We start from the raw sequence: 17751 nt of genomic DNA, 5'->3' as shown, positions 1-17751 counted from the left end.
TTCACAGGTGGTCCACGCCCCCATCTGACCAAAGCGAAGCGACGGCGCAGAAAAACCAGCAAGCTGTGTCTCTACTGTGCCAGTAATGCACATTTCTTACAAGTCTGTCCTCTCCGCAGACCACGACAGCCTACCAAACCATCTTCTGTTGTTACTTCTCCGCATTCTGGATTTGTTTACACTTCACCTATTCTGCTCCCTGGGATGAGAACCAATCTGCCAATCCCAGTTACCAGCTCTGAGGCGCCAGCTCCAGCCGCCTGCCCCGGGGTGCCAGCTCCAGCCGCCTGACCCGAGGCGCCAGCTCCAGCCGCCTGTCCCAAGGCGCCAGCTCCAGCCGCCTGTCCCGAGGTGCCAGCTCCAGCCACCTGTTCCGAGGTGCCAGCCTCTGTCCGCTGTTCCGATGTGCCAGCCTCTGTCCCCTGTTCCGAGGTGCCAGCCTCTGTCCCCTGTTCCGAGGTGCCAGCCTCTGTCCCCTGTTCCGAGGTGCCAGCCTCTGTCCCCTGTTCCGAGGTGCCAGCCTCTGTCCCCTGTTCCGAGGTGCCAGCCTCTGTCCCCTGTTCCGAGGTGCCAGCCTCTGTCTCCTGTTCCGAGGTGCCAGCCTCTGTCTCCTGTTCCGAGGTGCTAGCCTCTGTCTCCTGTTCCGAGGTGTCATCATCTGCCTCCAGCTCTGAGGTGTCATCATCTGCCTCCAGCTCTGAGGTGTCATCATTTGCCTCCAGCTTGGAGCCTGCTGCCACTGTGTCTGGTCCTGAGCTTGCTGCCACTGTGTCTGGTCCTGAGCCTGCTGCCACTGTGTCCGGTCCTGAGCCTGCTGCCACTGTGTCCGGTCCTGAGCTTGCTGCCACTGTGTCCGGTCCTGAGCCTGCTGCCACTGTGTTCGAGTCTTCAGCCGCTGCCTCCAGTTCCGAGTCTTCAGCTGCTGCCTCCAGTTACGAGGCTTCAGCTGCTGCCTCCAGTTACGAGTCTTCAGCCGCTGCCTCCAGTTACGAGTCTTCAGCCGCTGCCTCCAGTTACGAGTCACAAGCTGCTATCGTTGTTCCTGAGCTACAGTCTGCTCCAGAGGGGGCACTGCCCTTACAGTCTGCTCCAGAGGGGGCGCTGCCCTTACAGTCTGCTCCAGAGAGGGCCCTGTCCCTCCAGTCTGCTCCAGAGAGGGCCCTGTTCTATGCGGTTCAGCCGAGTTGCCAGTCCATGAGGTTCAGCCCGAGTTGCCAGTCCGTGCGGTTCAGTCCGAGTTGCCACTCTATGCGGTTCAGCCCGAGTTACCACTTGGTGCTGTCTGCTCTGCGGCTCCTCACAGTGCTGTCTGCTCTGCGGCTCCTCACAGTGCTGTCTGCTCTGAGGCATCTCACAGTCCGAGTGGTGTGCGCAGTCTGGGCAATCCGTCCAATGTGCCCAGCTTGCCGTCCCAGTGGTGGACTCCTGCTCTGCCGTTCCAGTCGGGGACTCCTGCTCTGCCGTTCCAGTTGGGGACTCCTGCTCTGCCGCTCCAGTCGGGGACTCTTGTCTGCCGTTCCAGTCGGGGACTCATGCTCTGCCGTCCCAGTGAGGGATTCTCCAGAGACTGCTGCTCAAGTTGAGGACTCCCCAGAGTTTCCTAGTGAGCCAGAATGCCCAGATGCCTCTTCCAAGTCATCAGATCCTCCTCCAGTCTTCTTTGATGGGGACATCAAACAGTTTTTGTCGGTTCTTCAGCTGTCCATGAAACAGTTTCAAGACTCTCCAGATTACTTTGCCAACCAATTTAACCAAGTGGGTTTTATAATTATGAGTTTTAGAGGGGAGCCACAGACCTGGGCCTTCTCCCTTCTAAATTCCGATAACCCCATTATCCATAATACCATGGACTTTGTTAATGCTGTGTGCAAGAAGTACTCTCCATCAACAGTTGATTTTCCTGGTCATAGTCCTTCTGTTTCCATTCCGGCCTGTGTTTCAGCTCCTCTGCTTATTCACAAATCATTTATGTACGTTGCTTCCATTGGTCAGCCTATAGCTTCAAAAAATAAAAAGATCAATCACAAACAACAAACCTTGGTTACCGGCTTCATGGGCATTTCACCATCTTCTCATAAATTTAACAGTCCTGTTCCGACTCTAGAATGGGACTCAGACTCTGAGTCTGAGATTGATACATCTAGAGACTTGGTTGATGAACTTGACAATTCTTTTTGTGCTTTCGAAGAATTGGGCTTTGTCTGCACTCCATTGCAGAAGGACTCAATTATGTCTCCTAGAAAATCCCGCAAGAGGGGTAAGCAGAGGAAGAGAAAAGCCTAAAAGAGACTTTTTATGGAGCGTCTTGAATCCGCTCCTGTAAGGGGGGGATAATATGGTTTATATCACAATTTTTGGAAATCTCTGACATCCCCCAAAAAATTGTATTGTGATGAAAGTAAAGGCATGTTTCATTTTTCTAAACATATACAAATGCAGGCACCAGATAGTTTGGACTTAAACAAAAGTGTACCTTTGAATTCTGCTAAATTGAAATTGTGCTGTAAGGGCTGCCTCTGCCCCTTGCTGAGATTATCAGATGTGACTTTTATAGCCATAGCACTTAGAAAAATAATGATGAAGCTTGACTGGTAGTTTTGTTTAAAATAGACCAAACTAAAGGCTTTCCCTTATGTACTACCAGGCCTTAGCTGGGACATGTCTGCCTCATCTGAAAAATATTCTGTAACCAAGGAGGATTAGCAAATTTAATTTCATGCAGAAGGATCAAGACATGGAGGAGTTGCCTTTTGCAGCTTGTAAGTATCTAGTTATTTTATTCTTTTTAGGTTATTGGTGGACCTGTGTTACAGTTAAGGCAACAAATTGTAGATTTTACTGTTTGAAAGTACAGGTGTGTAAAAAGTAGACAGTCAACTAATTTTTAATTTCAAAATGGCCTAGGGTTGATTGCTTTTTCTCTTATATTTTAAAACAGAGAAAGACAGGCATTATGGATTCCAGCATGACCTGCTTTGCGACACTTCTAACCAATGGGATGAAACCAACATGCATGTGTTTATAATTTTTAGTTTATAAAGGAGTTGGTATATTAAGTTTGTTTTCATGTTTCATTTGCTTAATGTAATTGTGTCTATAAATAAATATTAATATTTTAGTTTTGCAATACTCATTCTCCTGTAACTCTCTGCTGCTTTGTTCACTGTTTAACACCCTCTTCTCCTACACATCCTTGACTCCATTGTCCATCTACACACAGGTCTCTCTTGGGTCACTTGCTACCTCTGTAACCGCTCCTGTAGTGTACCCACCTCTGGCCCATTCTCTTTTTCACTCTCACTCTCTATTGAGGTGTCACAAGTCTCCTTTTTTGGCAAAATGTTGTACTTTAATATTGTACATCTCTAGTCTTGGGGTACTAATTTGGTCATTTGCTCTCCTTTACCATCTCTACGCCAAGGACACCCAAATGTACATAGCTTTTTCTGACCTATTTATTTCAGCACTATCTGTTGAAAAGCATTGTCTGTCTGCATTTGCCTCATAGATGTAAATAACACAACTATACCCTCTGTATTGCATAAAATTTAATTTGTCTGTAAGTTTGTGATGAGGATAGGAGAAGCAGATTCATGAGGAAAATTAAGGCCCAAAAAATGTGTTTCTTTGAACCTTATCAAAACCATATCACCAAGTTATGTTTTAAATTCCAGATACATTTTAAATCATAAGTAAATTACTGTATGCTTTTTCTGGTAATTACCTCAAAATGTTACACTTCATTTCTACACTTGCATTTACAACTCAGCTTTGCCAAAAACTAGTACGCTTATAAATCTAGTGCCTGTAATTGCGAATAGCGGAGTAAAATTTCCATTGGCCTGCACCCTGTTTGCTGAATAGGAGGAATGAATGACAAGCAGACATTTTAAACACAGGTGCTGAAAATATCTGCGAGTTACATGAGCTCGCCCATACGTGCTCAGAGAACCAATCACAGAGCAAACTACTGGTTTGCGAGTGTCAAAGTTGAAGGCGGACAGTTTTTCAAGACGGGAGCTCAGAGTACTGACCGAGGGTATGGATAGCATGCCCTCGGGTTGGGACGTGAGCAATGAGCTCAAACTACGTGTCTACCGGAGGGTGCGTCGTTACATCCGGATGCGTTTTAACCACCGGCGCTCTGTTGCCCAGCTACAACGTAGCGACCTTCGCCGAGAGGGAGGATATCATAAGATGTGAGTTCTCTATTCATCAAACAAAATATTGTGATACTGTAATATTTCCTCTATTTGTAAGAATAATTTCAGTTTAGTTTTTGCAAAGAAGGTGGCCTACCCCAAATTTGAATGTGTATTCATATTTGAAATGTAAAATTCTTAGCTAATGCTAATGCACATACTTAGAGCCCAGGGGCCTGATTTTATGGTGCTACTGTTAGTAGCCGTGGCGGCCGCAGGTGCCATGGCGGCCGCAGGCACCGCTGCGACTCTCCTTACCTTCCTGCTGGCGTCCCGGCCGTCTGTCTATGGTGACCGGGACGTCACTTCCGGTTTCGGCGTCCCGGTTGTCTGGGCAACAGCCGGGACGCTTGGGACCCTCTGCCACCGTTCCGGCTAGCTGGCAGGCAGTAATGAAGTTTAGCCAATCATGGCTATTTAGCTGCAGGCAGCCACCTATGTCTGTTTAGGGCTTTAGGATATATTATGCCATCAAGTCCTGCATTCTTATTGATCACCAGCACTGCTGCCACTAGGCAGAACCTGTGAATACTTCAGGACCTGGTCCTGATTGGTTCCTAGTGCTATTTAAGGCAGTGAGGTCTGAGCCTCACTGCCGGTTATAGCATTCTGTCCCAGTACTGCTCCCTGCTCCTGTTCTTGTTTGGTGTTGAAACCTTGGATTGATTACCTGTGCATGACCTTTTGCCTTTACCCGGACTCTGAACCACTCACTGCCTGTGACCCTGACCTTTTGCCTGTACTTGACATCTTCTCCGGTGCTCTGTCCAGTCCGCAGATCTTTGGCCTGCCGCTACACCATGTGCTATCACCTGTACCTGTGCGCTGCCGTGTCAGCATAAACTCATACTACTCTGAGCATAAGACCTGGGGGCATCCGAGTACCTGTGAGCATAACCAGTCTCTATGGGAAAGGCGGCTGCTAAAGGTAAAGACCTCTTCTACCTGTTCTATGAGTTTATGCTGCACTGGTTGCCATAACAGGTACATTTACTTTCCTTAATCAATGAGGCCCAAACACCAGACCCATAAGCTATGTTTAAGATTCAAACTCATTAGCACAGTGCAGGGAGGCAGAAGTGCTACCCATTAAGGTAATTTGCTGACATTACTTTATACACATTTAGAACATTACAGTTGCAGATGTGTTCTAATGCAAAAAGAGTGGGACGCCATCTTTGAGGCAATGCTTACAGTTGTCCAAAGGTGATTTTCACAGGTTACATGGCCTTACCCAAATACCTCCAGTAAAACGTTTTCCTAATCTGACACTAATTAGGTGTTATAATTTTAGAAGGCAAAAAGTAGAGTAGGAGGCTGAAGAGGCGGCGGAAGAGGTGGCAGAGGTGGAGAGGTGGAGGAGGTGGCAGCGGAAAAGGTGGCAGAGGTGGAGGAGGACAATGAGCAAGAGGTGGATGAGGTGGTCCTGGAGGAGGAAGTGGCTCAGGCTTCTGCGGCTGCCACACAGGCGGTGGAGGAGGAGGCGAGGGTTGAATGTAAGTATTGACATTAAACCCTTCTCCTAATTGTATTCCTTTAGAGGCGGATAGTAGTTGTTCAAAAACCCTGATTTAACACATGCCATTTACCCAAATCTGAGTTAAGCATACCACAGGTTTCAAACATTATGGCAATAATATTATTTTTTTGAGATTCCAATAAAACCCACCACCCCGGCCACCACACAAATGTGTATATATGAATACATGCCATCCCAAAGTTTTAATCATATGCTTAGTTCTATGTTTAGCATACCAATAATCTTTTCCAACAATGAAAAGTTAAGTAACACTTCATGCCTCTGCTGATCCCATCAAAACAAAGTACACACTTTTGGAATAATATATGTCTGAACAATGATCTAGCCTTTTTTTTTTTTTTTTAAACAGCTCAAGAAGACACCCCGGCTGAGGTTGACATCCCGCAACCAAAATCATAAATCTACCTTGACATCATAAAATATCAGCGTAAAATCAAGAAATATTCTAAATTAATTAAAAAAATGGTGCTTTTATAAACCAATTATTACATTTTATTTAAAAAAAGTTTATTGTTTATATTTACCTTTTTATAAATTGTTTATAAAACAAATTTAAAAAAAGTTGTGTGTGTCTTTTATAATTTAATTTCCAGAAATGTGTACAATTTATTTCAGCCAATAATGGATGGACATTTAGAACATACCTTAATGATAAATTAGCATTGGTCCCTTTGCACTACATATTAATTTCTTTCTTCATTTTAACTATTTATTACGGTACCAGCAACTTTGATGCTCTGTCCAGAGAACACAATCCATGGCTCACTAGAGCTTACAATCTAACAACACACACACACACACATTTGGATTGATGAAGTCAAATGGAGTTGAGGGAGGAAATGTAAATAAAAAAATGGGTAGAACACTAACTCCACACAGATAAGGCATACAAGCAGGAGATGAAGAAAACAAAGTAAGGTTGGCAGATGCTAATTGCATTTCACAACACCACCACCACCCCTCCAAAAGGGAGTCCATTCCTAGTAATATCATACACATAAGGTGCCCTTGGGCCCTGAATCATTCAGGAAAGTATATGCCAAATGACAAACCAAATTAGCACCCTCATAAAACCATCTGGCATTGAAGGGGTAGGTAAATGCTAAATATAATATAAGTTTAGATTGAAAGCGTAAAAAAACATAGCTTACATCAACTTCCAATGTCAAAGTATACCCACACAAATATGGAAGAGAACATACAAAGTGAACACAGGGAATGGTTGGGAATTGAACTCATGACCACAGTGCAGTAATGCAGTAGTGTGAGCAACTAAACCACTGTGCTGGTCGACTGTGATCTGCATTGGTGTTTTTTTAAGCTGAGTATTTAACATAACACATACAAGCCGAAGATGATGAATAAACAAGGATTCCAGATAATGTTCCATTTTAGTCCAAGAAAGAGCTCTAAAAATGAAGCCACCCCCCTCTGAGTCTTAAGCCATTCATATGAATGCACATAATAATGTGAATGTGACCGTTGGGGCATCTTCCATTTTGAAAGTAAAACATTGTAATAAAATCAAAATGCACCTTGACCTAGCAAAGTTGCATTGGAGGGTGAGATACATCTAAAATAGGAGGACAGATTTCTCATTGTGGTAGAGCATGTAGTAGATCACATTTGAGCGACAGAGTAAAATTCAAGCTAACAAGTGTTTGTGTGCTACCTAAAAACAAACCATTACTTTATCTAAATAGTATCCTAATTGTACACCTTGCAAATTTGTTAAAAAAAGAAGCCTTGTTAGGCCAAAGCTCCCGTTGTGCTCGTTTTCTTAACAATTCGCGGCTGCAAGCTGCACACAGATGCCAAGGCCATGTTTGGTATTTGAACTCATGACGCCAGTGTTTTGAGACCAAAGTGCTAACCAGGAAGGTACTTGTTCAGATTATATCTACCGTATATTTGTTGGGTAATAAGGAAGAGTACTATTACGTAGCTCTTACATCTGTTGCACACATGCTGCATTGTTATTCTTCTCACTCTAGTCTCTAGAATGTATTGATATTTCCAATTGAACGTTTCCTTAGTGGTTAGCCAATCTACCTTCCAACAATGGAGTCATGAGTTTGATTCCTGACTCATGACACTTTATCTCTATGTACATTAATTTGTATCAATTATGGAAGAGTAGGCTAAGCATTTTGGAATGAAAATTATATACATTTTTCTCATACATTACTGTTTATTTTAATATGCATATTTTGCTTGCAAATTAATATGAGATTAATCTGCATCCACCTTCTTAGTTGTAATCAAACTCTTTCAGGTAGAGGATTAAAAAGGTGTGTTAATTTAGTTCATTTAAAACCAGTCAAAATGATTTCTCCAAGGTTCTATAAACATGTAAGTGTAACAAGCAATAATTAGATTAGAATTCTACTGCATAATACACTACCGAGTGTGTTTTTACATTTATAAGCAAACTCTTAGCACCTCCCACATTTGCCGTTACGTAACACACTTTCTTATCTTAAAAGAAGAAATGGAAGTGAAGAAGCGGATCTTAATATGCTTAAGATCCGTTGCATTTTATATTCTGTTGCGTAAAGGACTAAAAGTGGATGTGTTTTTCGAGTTACCATTCCTTACTGAATTGCGAATTTCTGATGTCCTCGGTTGTTCTTAAAATACCCATCGTACCTTAACCACAAGATCAGATTGCTAATGAATCAGGCCCTATATGTTTTCATTTACTTTGTGTCTTAACCCCAACTCCATACACCTACACAGTGCAAGCACAGTATCCTCTATGTTTAGATAATGCCTGTGTTCCATTGACAGGTCTGCACACTTCATGATCACTATCTGTTCTCAGTGAGCTTTTACACAATATGAAGTTGCCTATCAATCTTACCTGGAGAACAGACACATTTGGGGTCATTAGTGAAAACTGCTGCAGAGATAAAAGTGACATAATTTTGTTTGGTGACGTTATGTACCTTGCTTTCCATTTGTGCGCTAAGACTACAAAACTATCTGCACATCTAGTTTGCGAAGCATACCCAAAGACCAGTTAATAGGTCTGCACCTTGAAGTGCCTTGTAGTGGGATAAAAAAATCATTTTTTGTGCACATTGTAAGTTAACTTCAGTGTGTGTTTAAATCACATTTTCAACATCTCTGCATATAACTCACTGCTTCTTGTCCTCACTAAAATAATTAGTAGTGTAAATTTAAATATAATCAGTTACTGTGAGTTGGGGATTCAAATTACTATGTCTGCAATTATTGTAAGTTAATAGCAGATGGTGAATATTACATAAAGAGTTAGATCTTTCTATGCAGCTCCTAGATCACAAGAGCTGAAGTATGAGCTCTTAATAAAAGCCCTGGCATTTCACACAGGAAAAGGGAACTACTATTTCTGTCTGGTATAGATAGAACATATCTAATTACAGAAACACTCTGCTGACAGCTCTACTTTCCCAGCATTTAAGGTACCACCTTCAGTATCTCACATGAGCATTCAATAGATACCATTTGTGGAAGTGTATGTGTTGTGTAGTAAAGATGAAGGTATCTTTTGTTAAATTTAGCAGCCAGTGTCATCAGCTGGTTAGTTACTTGCAGAATGGATGTCATCTCTGTTTTAGTCAAACATGCAACAAGGTGTTAAATACTTAACCAAAGCACATATGAAAGAAATGAAAAAGGAAAATTCAGCAAGATTGTATTCTAGAAGATGCCATAGCATTGCACACCATAGTCATACTTGTTTTCAAATCACACTGTGATTGTACCACAATTGCACCTGCAATTTTAAAGCCAGCTTAGTGCTATCAGTAATATTATGCCACACATTTACACTTTACTTTGATTTGTTTCTTAAATAATGGAGAAATAAGTCTTTTATTGGTGCAATGAGACAGAATGCATTTCTAATGTCTATTTTTAAATTGTTACATCTTTAGTACTCATATATAGAATGGGCATAATGAAGAAGGCTTTTTTTTCAAATATATTTGGGTTCTCAATTATTAAAACTTTAAATTCCGTTTCAGACAGTTGTTTTAAAAATGGGTTCTCACATACACAAACCTCTAGCCAGGGCCATCTTAACAACATTATGGGCCCCCGGGCAAAGCAGTGCACTCGGGCCCCTAGATATAGATAAAGATATAGATATATAGATGTATACAGATACAGATATAGATATATAGAGATAGAGATAGATAGATGTACTTGCTCAGTGACCCTTGTAGGTTTTTTTGCAGGTTTTTTTCTTTTGCAGGATTATTTATTCTCATTAAGAGCCGTGCCTATGGGACCCCCTTGCCCGTGGGGCCCCCGGGCAACTGCCCATCGTGACCAATGGATAAGATGGCCCTGCCTCTAGCACATACTGATCAGGCATAAACAATGTCTTGCACTCACATAGACTGTCTGTTAGGAACCCCTCTAGCCAGTACAGCAAAACCCGGAGTCTGCTCTGAAAGTCTGGTGTTCACTGGAGCCCCTAGTGGTGGGGACAGACTTGGCCGCAGACTAACAGAGGGTGGTGAAATGTGTACCGGCTGGGGAGAACACAGAAAAGCGGAGTGAAGTTCAGGCAAGGGTCGAGGCCGGCAGAAGACAGCGAATCCAATAAACAAGCCGAGGTCTGAGGTCACAGGCACGGTAGCAAGGTCCAAGATACAGGCAAGAAAGGTCAGGGTCACGAGAAAAACAGGCAGGGTCCGAATCCAAGCAAGGGGTCATACACGAGAAATCCAACAGAGTATTCCACAGGACAGGAACTAGGAGCAAGCAGGTCAGCAGGACTGTGACAGAAAAGCTATAACCGGCAGTGAGGCTTCAGACCTCACTGCCTTAAATACCCAGATGGACCAATCAGAGCCTGAAATTACTTACAGCCCCATGCAGCTAATTATATTACTCAGCCCGCAGGCTGTACCTGATTGCGCGCATGCGCCCGGCTTCCAGCATTGCTGGGACGCAGCGCTACATAAGAGGCGTCCGGCCATTGCCTTGGCAACGGGCGGGCAGGATCCGGAAATGACGTCCCGGTCATCAAGGTGACGGCCGGGACGCCAGAGGGCACCAGAAGCGAGCCGCGGCGGCTGTGAGTAGTGCCGCGGCTCGTGACACTGTCTATGATTGTTCAGGACACACACTGCTATTTTTTTTCTACACAAATGTGCAATCGTAGATGACTTATAGAGTGAATTTTATACTACTGCACGATCTAGATGGTTGCTAAGCTAGCAAAGATGGCAGGTAGGGGCTATGGAAAAATAATTTGTGTACTGGCTGATTTGGAGAGTTAAGTAGATGTTGCTATATTTGCACATATTACAGATCAAAGTCACATAACCAAAATGGCAGCTGTGTGATTAAGATATATAAATAAGTGAGTGGACAAATTTGGGGATGTTCCCATCCTGTATGAGGGATTGACAAGTTTTCCCAAAGGTCACACAAAATATTTTCCCCCAAAGCCAGGGGCAACAAGATAGGGGCGTGGTCTTAGTCCTGTTTAAACCACTTGGCAGTACCATATCACCTTACATCTCCCTCCTGGTCAAATGCAGCATTCTATCCTGGGACAAGCGTGACTGCTGTCTGCAGTACTGCAGGCTGCCATCTTGGGTGAGAAATTTGCTAAATTTCCTGCTGAGTCTGAACACCTGATCTCATTCAGCAATTGGCTTCGTCTGCAGACTATAAGAGTATCCTCCTATACTCAGCAAATTGCTAATGCAATACTTTCCTAGTTCCTGGTTCCAGATCACCACAGTTGATTGTTTTGCTGCTTTTTTCTGCCTGCTGTATACAGATCTCCACCATTTATCCTCTGAGAGAATTCAGCCACATCCTGCAGCTATGTTATGGACTTCTCTATATTCCAGCTGTTACCTTCTGTGTGGTTCCCCCTCCTAACGTCCTGTACACAGGATTAGAGCAAGCTCTATGAGCAAGGCATTCATCCCGCCTCCCAGTTTCCACTACTCTCTTACCACAGCTAGTCTTAGGGGTCCCGAGACAGATCCCAGAAACCCTATTGCTGTGACATCGCCTTTTTAATTGGCGTAATTTACAACAGTCAGGAAGATATCCTGAAATCAGTGCATCTGTATAATGTTAAGTCGATGTTTGTTCCATGTCAGGGTATGAGTGTTCGGATTTCCCACGCCGTTCTACTCACTGTCGGGTTAGTCAGTGTCGTTAAAGCGTACTACACCCATATAAAGACAATCGCTATTATGAAAAAAAAAACTTGTCTGCAAAGTTTAAGCTTTAAAAGTGTTCTGTTAAGATCAAGATTTCTTAAATAGACTCTTTAAGAAATTATGTGGTTGGAGAAAGCATGATGAGGATGGAGGTGGAATGTTAAGGTTGGGTTTGGCTTGATTTGGCTTCGGGTGATATGAGGCTGGGGAGGGCATGATAGGGCAGGGTGTGGCATGATGTTGGGTTTGGACATTGCAGAATTGGTATTATTATTTTGTTGAATGTTTGATGAATCATGTGTACTATTATTACCCATTGAATATATGTTCAAAAATATTAGTATTAATGGTAGCATTGCTACAATAGTTAAATAAACAATTTTCTGATGCTTCCGAACTGTTTATGGTGGTTGCTAAAATCTCACTGGGGAATTTGCTAGTGTCTCTCTCATCTGAATACTGTGGTAAATAGAGCAGGATCAAGACCAGGGGCTAGATTTACTAAGCTGCGGGTTTGATAAAGTGGGGATGTTGCCTATTGCAACCAATCAGATTCTAGCATTCATTTATTTAGTACCTTCTACAAAATGATAGCTAGAAGCTGATTGGTTGCTATAGGCAACATCTCCACTTTTTCAAACCCGCAGCTTAGTAAATCTAGCCCCAAGAGGGGGACAATAACAGATTTGGGGAAGGTTTTGTATATGATTTGAAGCCAAGCTCTTTGGTGGAACAAGATGAAATTACCCTCTCTGACTTTATATATATATATATATATATATATATATATATATTTAGACACACACACACACACTTACACAAGGGTGCCACGAGCCATGGTGTAACTGAGAGCTGCAGCATCTCATTGATTACTGCTGCCCGAGTCCTGGCCTTCACCATGATGACCGGGACCCCACTTCCTCCTCGTTCCGGCCATCACCAGGGCAACAGCTGGGCGCGTGCACAACATTAATTCATAATTATCAGTCTCCTGAGGCTGATTAGTGAAGGGATTACCCCTGCTTTAGGATTGGTCACTAGTTCTATTTAAGGCAGGGAGGGCTTAGCCTCCCTGCCGGTTTTAGCATCCTGTGTGCTGCACATTTTGCTGAACTGCTCTGTTCCACTGCATACTTTGCTACTTGACCTGATTCTCCTTCGTGACCCTTGGTTTTTTTCTGGACGTTGCTTGCACGTTTTTCTGACCTAGGCTTTGTTATTGGTTATCCCTGCTCGCTGTCAGCCCTGACCCTTTTGGCCTGTCCCTGACTTCTCTGCCTGCTATGGACCCCTGACTCTGGCCTGCTTCTGATCACTGTTCCAGTCTTGGCTTTTACTTCCTATTCCAGTTTCGTTATGACTGCCATACATAAAATTTTACTACGCTAGAGTTTAAGACCTGGGGGCATCCAAGTACCTGCAAGCACATAAAGCTTTACGGGAAAGGCAGCTGCTAAAGGGGAAGACCTCTATTCCTCCTGTTCTAAAAGTTTTTCTTGGTAGCCGTTAGCCCTAGCAAAGGGGTCAAAGACTCACATGGTAGTTGTATAGGGGTGGCAGAGCTTATGGTATCTAGTCCCTATAGTTTCAGTTAAGGTGAACATTCTTCTGTAGCTATTATATTCATATTCCTGCCACTCACCTTGCTCATTTAGGAGTAGATAAAATAGAAAATGCTGTAGTTGTCAGCAGAGGGGGTCAACATTCTTCCCTGCTCCACATATCCATGTGAAGAGAACTAAGCCATCTGTGTGACCATCTCCCTCCGAGCATAGTTTGAATGGCACCTTGTCAGTCCAAGGAGGAATTCAGGTCACGCCTACAATTTGGCACATGGCGGTTCTGTTGCAGCTCACACCAATTCATCTAAAGGGTTACACCCAACCCTTTGGTTTCTGAAAGGTAATGGGTGTCAAGAGCCATCGCACTGACCGCAATGGCTCAACTTGCTCTCACTGTGATTGTGTCCCAGCTGTTCCCCTGGTAGCCAGGACATCACTTCTGGCTCCAGCTTCCCAACCGTTGCCAGTAACTGGGACACGCTTTTGATCGCCACTGCATCCTGACAAGGAATTTAACAGCTGGGGCGCGTGCACAGTAGGTATTGCTGCATTATCTCCCTCCTGTGGCTAATCTAGTGGGCTTTCTGTGATTGTTCTATTTTTGTATTTAAGGCAGGGAGGGATTAGCCTCCCTGCCGGTTATAGCATTTGAACTGCACATTAATTTCCCTGCTCCAGTTTCCTTTAGATACTCTGCCCAAATTAAGATTGATTCCTGTTGTGACCCCTGGCTTGTTTCTGGACCCTACTTGTCTTTTGTTTTCTCCCTTCTTGCAACTTGCCCTGACCTATTGGCCTGTCCCAGACTAAACTGCTCTCTCGCTACTGAACCACGATTTCTGGCCTGTACCTGATATCCGTGTGCTGAATTCTGCTTATCTGTCTCCTACCTCTGCGCTGCGGTAGCCACACATAAACTGAATGACCTGGGGGCATTGAAGTACCTGCCAGTGCCACTAGCTTTATGGGAATGGCGACTGCTATAGGTGAAGACCTCTTGTCATCAGTTCTATAAGTTTATCTACATTGCCAATAGCCATAACAATGAGAAATGTTTATACTTGCTTTTATGGGCTACAGTGGTCTAACTTCAAGTGTGAGGTTCATAAACAGATTTGAATGGGGGACTATTTTGATAAATTTCTCTTTCTCATATGGATACTTTATCAGGGTATTTCAGTAGGATGTGAAAAGAGAGGGAAATGAGAGAAATCAGTCTCAATTTATTCCACAACATTTTAACAAATGCATAAAGACATTTTGCATAGTTCTATTAACAAGCATACAATCGAAAATTACTTGCCCTTTTTTCTACTTGGTAAATAACGTGATGGTGTGACCATAACAGTTCAACTTATGGTTGCATTTCGGCCAGGGGCGGATTGGCCATAGAGACTACCGGGAATTTTCCAGGTAGGCTGGTGGCCACAGGAGGCCGCCTGATGTTTGTTTGGGGGAGTTTAAAGAAAGAAAGGAAAAAAAAAAAGATTTATTCCAAGCCCCGCCCCCCTCGGACCGGGTGTTGGCGGGGGGAGGGGTCAGTGTGGTGCTGGGTGGCTTGTGCTTCCTCTGTGGCCACGGATCTATAGATCCGTCCCTCCCTCTCTCTTCCAATCCCCGTAATGCTAGCTGTCACATGGGACGTGAACCATGTAACAGGTGCGTTCCATGTGAGAAGACAGAATTTTCCTGCAGCTCCTGTAAGGTAAATGTGAGGGAAGAGGGGAGGCTGCTGTTACTGAGAGAGAAGGGGGGTCCCTGCTGTACTGTGTGTGTGAGAGAAGGGGGTCCTTGCTGTACTGTGTGTGTGTGTGTGTGTGTGTGTGTGTGTGTGTGTGTTTGTGAAGGGGGTCCCTGCTGTACTGTGTGTGTGTGTGTGTGTGTGAGAGAGAGATGGGGGTCCCTGCTGCACTGTGTGTGTGTGTGTGTGTGTGTGTGTGTGAGAGAGAGAAGGGGGGTTCCCTGCTGTACTGTGTGTGTGTGTGAGAGAGAGAAAGGGGTCCCTGCTGTACTGTGTGTGTGTGAGAGAGAAGGGGGTCCCTGCTGTACTGTGTGTGTGCGTGCAGGGCCATCTTTTCCATTGGGCACGATGGGCAGCTGCCCGGCGGCCCCACGGGCAAGTGGGCCCCACAGGCATGGCTCTTAATGAGAATGAATAATCCTGCAAAAGTAAAAAACCTGCAAAAAAAACCTACAAGGGTCACTAAGCAAGTACATCTATCTATCTCTATCGCTATATATCTATATCTGTATCTGTATACATCTATATATCTATATCTATATCTAGGGGCCCCGGTGCACTGCTTTGCCCGGGGGCCCATAATGTTGTTAAGATGGCCCTGTGTGTGTGTGTGTGAGAGAGAAGGGGGTCCCTGCTGTACTGTGTGTGTGAGAAGGGGGGCCCTCTGCTGTACTGTGTGTGTGTGTGTGTGTGTGTGTGTGTGTGTGTGTGTGTGTGTGTGAGAGAAGGGGGGGCCCTGCTATATTGTAGCTCAAAATCCCGCCCACTTTTGTGTTGGCCACACCTACCATTGTTTTGGTCCCGCCCACATGAGGCCACTTCAATAATTTTTTCCAGGGCCACTTTAATTTCCCAATCCGCCCCTGATTTCGGCATTCCGTCGTGGCCCCCTAGGCAGAACTTTCCAGTGGGGATCAGTGCTTCCCCATCCTAGGGTCATTCTTACTGTAATGGATTTGTTTACAGTGCGATGGAGGCGCCTGTTATTAGGGCACTGTTCAGATTTTGTCATGAGTGCTCAGGGTATGTATGGTCTCACATCCTTAGCTGTTGTTTCCAATTTGATAGGCCTTTCATCAAGGGTTTGTGGACAAAAAGGGAGTGACCCAGATGGAATTTGATATTATGGCTAAAGCAGTGCTTGAATCAGACAGTAACTAAATTGCTTGAGAGCAGCATCAGGCTCTGTTTTCGTATCTTGCTGATGGCAGTTCTGAAATCTTTGTAATTTGCTGCCAGCTACTGAATACCCATTGAGGTTAGTGATAAAATCCTTAAGAAAGTGAGCATTGGTCAGGTTTCAGGACACTTTTTTGAGCTACCTTTACTGACTGAATTTATCTCTTAGATGTGGTTCCTAAGAAGGAGCCTGGCTCATCCATCATTTATCATTCTCTAAAGAGGCAATAGAAATGATGGCATTGAAAGAAATCTGTACGGAATATCATAAACATTGGTGGTGTGATTTAGTGGGTCAGACAACTTGGTCATTTGTCATTATAATGTAGATAATCATTAAGCTTTATCTCTGTTAATTGTTGTTGATCATTGCCTGTCCATAGTTTTTTCCAGTTCTTGATTGTGTTTTAGGTCTTAATAGAGAGGGTGGTGAAAGAGGAAATTTGCATGCATTCTATCTTTCACTTACTGTAGAGACAGGTATGGTTACACAGTGAGGATAATGAGAAAATCTTGAGTGAGCTTCAGTCACTTTTTGGTAAACTCAAACTTGCATGCAACATTATTCTGATAGATAATATATTAAGTAGCTGCTTGCCATTGAAACTTTTGGGGTTAAGATCCTGCAGCATTATATCTCTTTTGGAGGTGTACATAACTTTCTTCCCTTGTACAGAGCTCACTGGTTATGGATGTAGATTTTTGTGTTCAGGCCAGTACATGACTTGAGTTGTAAATAGATGTGGGAGTACTAATGCATTCAGGGTGTATTTTCTGAACCATTAATGTCAGGGTTGTTGTCCAATTGAATGGGCCCAAGCAGAGCTTAAGTACTGTTCCTCATCAAAGTGGCTGTTGTACTGCAGCGCAATGCCTTCCAGAACAATCATAATTACGTTTCTCCCTTTTCTCCCCCATTCATGAGTATAATGTCTTAGCCAATGTACTTTCTTCTTTTAAAATAGACACATTTTGGAGGAAGTACCATTGGGCAGATGTGATTAGCCTTTGGTGTCCAGTATGTGCCAAATATGGATAATTGTTTTGATGCAGTCAGCGTAGCTGTCTAAGGTTTTTCTATCCAAACATATATGATCAGCTTATGGTACAATTTTGGGACAGTGATCTGTGATGGTTGTGTTTGCAGGTGTGTGTATCAGATGCAGACCATTTACATGTAATATTTTGGCTGCTGGCTAGCTTATATACCAAGAGTTATCACTTAGAGCAGTGGTTCCCAAACTTTCTAAGTTCGAGGCACCCTTAAGGTCATCATAATTTTTCCAAGGCACCCCTAAGCCAAAATAATTACCGGGAAGTCCAGTTTTTAAGTAGTTGGGTCAAAATG

This window comes from Mixophyes fleayi, chromosome 5 (genome assembly GCF_038048845.1).
Source record: "Mixophyes fleayi isolate aMixFle1 chromosome 5, aMixFle1.hap1, whole genome shotgun sequence".
Taxonomy (NCBI): domain Eukaryota; kingdom Metazoa; phylum Chordata; class Amphibia; order Anura; family Limnodynastidae; genus Mixophyes; species Mixophyes fleayi.
This window is presented reverse-complemented; position numbering follows the sequence as displayed.